This window comes from Molossus molossus, unplaced genomic scaffold (genome assembly GCF_014108415.1).
Source record: "Molossus molossus isolate mMolMol1 unplaced genomic scaffold, mMolMol1.p scaffold_m16_p_8, whole genome shotgun sequence".
NCBI lineage: Eukaryota > Metazoa > Chordata > Mammalia > Chiroptera > Molossidae > Molossus > Molossus molossus.
This window is the reverse complement of record NW_023425402.1, coordinates 54,720,377-54,726,783: the sequence shown is the minus strand read 5'-3', so window position 1 is coordinate 54,726,783 and position 6,407 is coordinate 54,720,377. Positions and strand designations below refer to the sequence as shown.

The following is a 6,407-nucleotide window of genomic DNA, read 5'->3' as shown; positions in this document are numbered from 1 at the left end:
GTGGAGTATTTTCATCATTCTCCAAAGTTTCTTTGTGCTTTTTTGTAGTCAGTTCTTTCAGCTCTGGCAACTGATCTCTGTCCTGTCATTTGCTTTTTCCAGAATGTTATATAAATAGAATAAAACAGCATTCTGATTATATTTTGCTTAGCATAATACTTTTGAGAATCACACATGTATCAGAAGTTAATTCTTTTTTGTTGTTGAGAAGAATTCTATTTCGCAGATGTAGCACAGTTTATTTATCTACAAGGTGGTTATAGATATTTGGATTGTTTCCAGGTTTTGGCAATTATGAAGAAAGTCCCTGTAGAAATTTGTATATGGTGTTTGTGTGGATGTATGTTTCACTTATCTTAGGTACATATCTTGGGTTCATATTGCCATTGGTTCATATGGTAAGTGTGCATTTGACTTCATAAAAAATTGTCAAACTGTTTTCTACAGTGGCTGTACTATTTTGTGTTTCCACCAACAATGTATGAGAGTTCTAGTTCCTCCACATTCTTATCAGTACTTGGTGTCAGTTATTTTTAAAATTAAATTTTAGCTATTGTAATAGGTGTAAGGTATTGTCTTATTGTGGTTATAATTTGCATTTCCCTAATTGCTAATGATATTGAGCATTTTCTCATGTACTTATTTGCCATCTGTATTTCTACTTTGGTGAAGTGTGTGTTTTTTTCCCCTCTCCTGTTTTTAAGAATTGGTTGTTTAATTTTTATATTAAATTCTAATTATATTCTGGGCACAAGTCCTATATCAGATATGTGTTTTGAAAATATTTTCTTCTACCCCACGGCTAATTTTGCCTTGCTTTTTGGTGTCATATCTAAAAAATCTTTGCCTAATCCCAGGTCACCAAGATTTTCTTCTGGATGCTATATGGTTGTAGGTTTTACTTTTAGACCTGTGATCCATATTGAGTTTACTTTTATATATGGTGTGAGTAAAGGTCAAGATTTATTTACTTATTATTTTTTTGCATATGGGAATACAATTGATTGTTTCAGCATTATATATATATATATTAAACATTTAAAAATATGTTTTTATTGATTTTTTTAGAGAGAGAGGAAGGGAGAGAGATAGAAATATTGATGTGAGAGAGTTACATCAATTGGCTGCCTCCAGCACACCCCCTACAGGGGATCAAGCCTGTCATCTGGGCATGTGCCCTGACTGGGAATCAAACCAGTTCCTCTCAGCCCATGGGACAATGCTCAATTCACCGAGTCACACCAGCTGGGCTTGGCATTATATTTTGAAAAGTTATTATTATTTTTTCTTTTCTAGTATGTGAAAGTACCAGGGTTAAGAAGGGACAGCTGGACCCTTCAAACTCGGGAAAAACTACTTATAGCCATTCTCTCTCAGTACTGTCAGTGGCCAGGGCACAGGCAGCCCACAATCACTTTCGGATGCAGGAGAAAAATTTATTCTTTACCCATTATTTTTTGTAATATTATTTTTTGAATAAGAACTTTAACATTTCTTGTAGTGCAGGTAGGCTGGAAATAAATTTTGTAGATTTTATTTGCACAGAAATTTATTTCCTCTTCAATTTTGAAATATTCTGTTTGTGTCTAGAATTCTGGGTTGATTTTTTCCATCTTTTAGCAGTTTAAAGAGCTTTCTCCATCGTCAATGACTTGCATAGTTTTTGATGGTAAGTCTTCTGTAAATCTTATTTTTGGTTTTGTATGTAACATTTTTGTTTTTACCTTTTCATCTTTTGCTTTCAGCAGTTTGACTATGGTGAATTTAGGTGTGTGTGTGTGTGTGTGTGTGTGTGTGTGTAGTGTTATTCATTCTGCTTGAAGTTTTCTGGGTTTATTGTATTGGTCATTTCTTTTCCTTCATTATTTTTGGATAATTTTGGCCATTGTCTTTAAAGAAATTCTATTTGAAATAATTTTAGACTCACAGGAAGTTGCAAAATATTGGTGATTTCCCTTGTAACCTTTACACAGCTTCCTTCAATTATAGCACAGTAAATATTAGTACTATCAAAACTGGGAAATTGGTATAATACTCTTAAATAAGCTACAAACCTTATTTGGATTCTGCCAGTTTTACATTTTTTTTTTTTTGCTGTATATTTCTATGACATTTCATGATATATGTAGCTTTGTGTAATTGACATTACAATCAAGATGAAGAACTGTTTCATTACCAAATAGAAACTCCTTCATGCTACCCCTTAAGTCACTATGTTTTCACACATTTTTCTTCCCTATTCCTTTCTCGTGTCCTTTTGTGACTCTCAGTAAATGCATGTAAGAACATTTGATATCGTACCACAGTACTTGGTTGCTTCTTTCTCTCCTTCTCTCCAGTATAAGTAGTTTCTGTTACTCTATATTTAAATTCACTCATTCTTTTTTCCTCCAGTTCTGTTTGGTCTGCTGATTAGTTTATTAAAGGTATTCTTCATCTTGGATACTGCATTTTTATTTCTATCCTTCCCATTTGACTTTTTCTTATATTTTTCACCTCTCTGCTGATATTTCAATCTCTTTATGCATATGTCCACTTTTTTCACTAGAGCTTTTAAAGATATTAATCATAATTATTTGAAAGTATTTCAATAACTGGATCATCCTTGAGTCTGGTCTGTTGATTGCTTTATTTCTTGACAAGAGGCTGTTTTCCCCTTGATTTTATGTTTGTTTTGGTGTTTCTGTATGATTGTTAGACATTATGTATAGATATAGATTTACTTTAGTGAATGGCTTTTTACCAAGAAAAATGGGCAAGCCTCTTTTCCTGTCAAGCTGTTAGTACGGGGTTGAATTACTCTAGTCTGGAGTGGAGATGGGCTTGGATTTTGTTGTGGCTATTATTTCCTTCAGTGCACCACAGGCTTAAATTTCTCTAGTATTTGGCAGCTGTTTCTTTGTGCAGAGATTGGGGACTGTTTGGGTTTTTTAAAAATTAGTGTTTCTTCTTTACTCTCTAGCTTTCAACCATTCTGCATCAGGGAGGGGACTCTCTCCACGCTTTTTCCCCTTTCCAAATGGTAGACTGATGTTGCTCATTACTTAGTATCATACTTGTGTTGGGGTCACTGGAATGTTCTCTGTTGTCTTAGCCTAGCCTTAGTCTTAGCAGGTTCTGTATGCTTGGGAATAGGGTTGGTGTTTTCTTTCTTTTCTTTTCTTTTTTTTAAATTGTTTTTTCTTTATTGATTTTTAGAGAGAGGAAGGGAGAGGGATAGAGAGAGATATAAACATTTATGAGAGAAACATCAATTGGCCACCTCCTGCATGTCCCCCACTGGGGATTTGGCCCTCAACCTGGGCATGTGCCCTGACCTGGAATCGAACTGACAACCTCTTAGTACATGGGTCAATTCTCAACCACTGAGTGACACCAACTGGGCTGGTGTTTTCTTGTATTCCTGCCCTTCTTCCTATGACAACCAAACTCTGTCTATATCTCTGATTGGTCCTGGATGTGAGACACCTTCTGGATGATCATCTCCTTCACACTTGCCCCTCTGAGGGGGGTTGTCTCATTTCCTACCCTGCCTTTAAGCTTTCTTATAATCAGCTGGTGGAAGCCTGTGAAAAAATTCTCGTGTATAAAGACAAAATTTCTCTTATATCTAGACGTCCTTCCTATAGCAAATTGTCATGCTGGCCCACACTTGGCCATTATAAACAAACATTTTAGCTGAGTTCTTCTTATTTACTTCTGTGGTGGCCATTTCTCTATCCTATGTCCTATTTCCTTTTGTTGGTTTTGTTCCTCTTTGTAATTAGTTTCCTTGGCTTGCTTGCAACTTCAGCTCTCTGCTGGGGAATAAAACTTATGATTTCATAGATGATTAAGTTTTTTGATTGTCAGTGTGGGAGTGATCTTGTCTTGTGCTTCTACGTCCTAAGCATAGCAGTGCGACTCCCCAGCATTTATTTTTAGTGCTTAACTCATTCAGAAAATATTATGAGTCTGTATTGTGAGCCAGAAACTGGGGATACAATGGCAAATAAAAAATAAGTGAATATAATTTGAGATAAAGTTGTCAAGACTTGATGTTAGATTGGATGTAAAAGGTGAGGAAAAGTGAGGCACCATTATGACCTCAGAAAAGAGAAAGGGGGAGTCAATAAATAGTAAAAAGCTGTGGGCCAGTGTATTGGTATACATGTAGCAGGAGACTTGTAAAAATGATTCTGTAACAAAATGACCTGAGAATGACTGGTTGTGGTCCAAGAGGGTAATATTTGAATTGACATTTTTGGAGGTGGCGCAGTTTCTGGTAATGACAAGGTCTGGAGAATAGCCATGTGAGTGGGTGTCTGTGGTGTTGAGGAGAAAATGATCATTAGGGTGAGGAAGATGAGAAACTGAGAAGCCAGGATGTTTGTGGTTCTTGTAAGTGGACGTTGAAATCACTGATGATATCAGAAAGAGAAAAGAAGAGGACTGTAAGCCAGGAGTTAATATCTTTTCAGAGCAAGAGAATTGAATGGAAGGTCAATAGATAGGAGCAGAGCTGAATGTTTTGGGTGTCGGAGAAGGAGTTTGCAAGGGCAGGGAAGGAATGGCCTGAAAGTGATATTTAGGAACAAGGAGCATCCTTCCGCATCATCTGATGCTGAGGTATGTAGAGTCTTGGAGAACAGCAACTGCACACGTAGGTGGGCTGCAGAAGGAGGCAGCATCCTCAGAAACAGGTTTCAAATTAGGCCAAAGGGTGAAGGGAGAGATTTTGAGAAATGGTTGGGATTCCAGGGAAATCTAAGTTTTTGTGTGATAGATGAGTCCGTTGCTCTAATGAAAGGTGGATCTTCACAGCACTTTTAAGTGTTAGAAACACGTTAATTTCATGGATTAAAACAGTGCCCAGGACTCCATCCCTGTCTCTCATATCTTTGGCTTGTGGGGGGAGCCAGGCGAGAGGCAGAGCCAGTCCTGGACACAGTTCTATTTCTCCTGAAGCAACGATGTTTTGTGCAGGCGCCATTGTGAGTGTTTCTGCACTGAGCCTTCAGCGCATGCCACCTGATGTCGAGACAAGCCTCCAACAGCACGGCAGTGACATGGACTCCAGGTTTTACTGCGGCTGCAACAACCAGGTTGCTAATTAGGCCCAATTGTGAGGGTAGTTTTTGTGCTTTGGACACCTGTCCACTAGGAACTGGACTGAGACCACCAACTCATTTCCCACAGGTCACAGAACAGCTGTCAGATGGTATAATTTGGTCGAGTTCATTTGGAGCTGCTTGCAGAAGCTCTCTGAAGCATTATGCTCTACATAATGTGCATGATTAATGCTTGTTTATTTGGACAATCCTGTGTTGTAACTAAAGTGGTGGCCTATTTTATGCCAGTTATAATATACTATTCCATTCACGGAACAGAGATCTATTGAGGGTATGAAGTAGAGCGATAATGTTTAATCTGTTTACTAGGAACCAACTCCTTGCAGCCATTCTGCAAGCTGCTTGCTCCGTTTGAGTGATGACTCTGTGCTTAACTCTTCTGAGGAAGAAATCTGGGCTCATTTCCATTCTGAAGGGTAAGTGGAAAACATCTGAAAGCAGTGGTCATTTTGACATCAGGGATATCTTTCTCTGCCTTCATAGGAGGAAGAATGTAGCATGTTTTCTGTCCTTAGGGGAAAGTCTTTCAGCTTTGACAACCTTGGAATTGATTGCTAGCCAAGCACACATTATTTGCAGTGTTAGGAACTTTTGCCTCGTCTACTCCAGGAACTGTCCCATGTCACTCCCCTTCTTTGTAGACACACACACACAAGCTCCCCCCCCCACCAAACAAAAAATAGCACTGAACTGGAAATCCTAATTCAAGTTTGGCATCTACCTCTAATTGGGTGTGACCTTGGACAGGTCGCCTAGGCTTTTTAGTTTGTGTTTTGCGAAATGTTGGTGCTGGTGAGGTGGTCTTCTAAAAAAAATTAAAAAAACAAACTTTATTGTTGAAAGTATTACAGATGTCCCTCCCATTTTCCCCCAATGACATCCTCCTCCTCACTCCCGCACCCCTCCTTTTTTCACCGCATTATTGTCAGTGTCCATTGTTTATGCCTATATGCATATAAGTTCTTTCTCTTCCCACCCCCCTGGTGAGGTGGTCTTCTGGGTCCCTTTCAGCTGCACCAACCTGTGGCCCTATGATTATATGTAGTTAGTTGGTGATTGTGTTACATGGTAGCAACTTTCTGGAAGTATGTTCTGACTCAATCCTTCTAATGTATTATTTCATTAGACTACTTGCTGGGTGCCAGCTCCCTGGGTGCATGCTAGTTCAGAGGAAGGCAAGTGGATTTATGTTACTTGCAAGTATTTTGTTTATCTTAAATATACTTTAGGCAAAAATATGAATTTTAACCTATTTTGTCTTCACATTTTGTGCCATTTCCTTCCTATGAATAAGAT

The 6,407-nt window shown here is 38.3% G+C and overlaps 1 non-coding gene across 1 annotated transcript; it reads right to left on the bottom strand.

Annotated features, from left to right (window-relative positions):
• Positions 1-1,296: 1,296 nt before the first annotated feature.
• LOC118622095 lies at positions 1,297-1,429 on the bottom strand. Its single transcript, XR_004957922.1, has one exon. It is a non-coding gene; the product is annotated as a small nucleolar RNA SNORA71 (small nucleolar RNA).
• Positions 1,430-6,407: the final 4,978 nt, after the last annotated feature.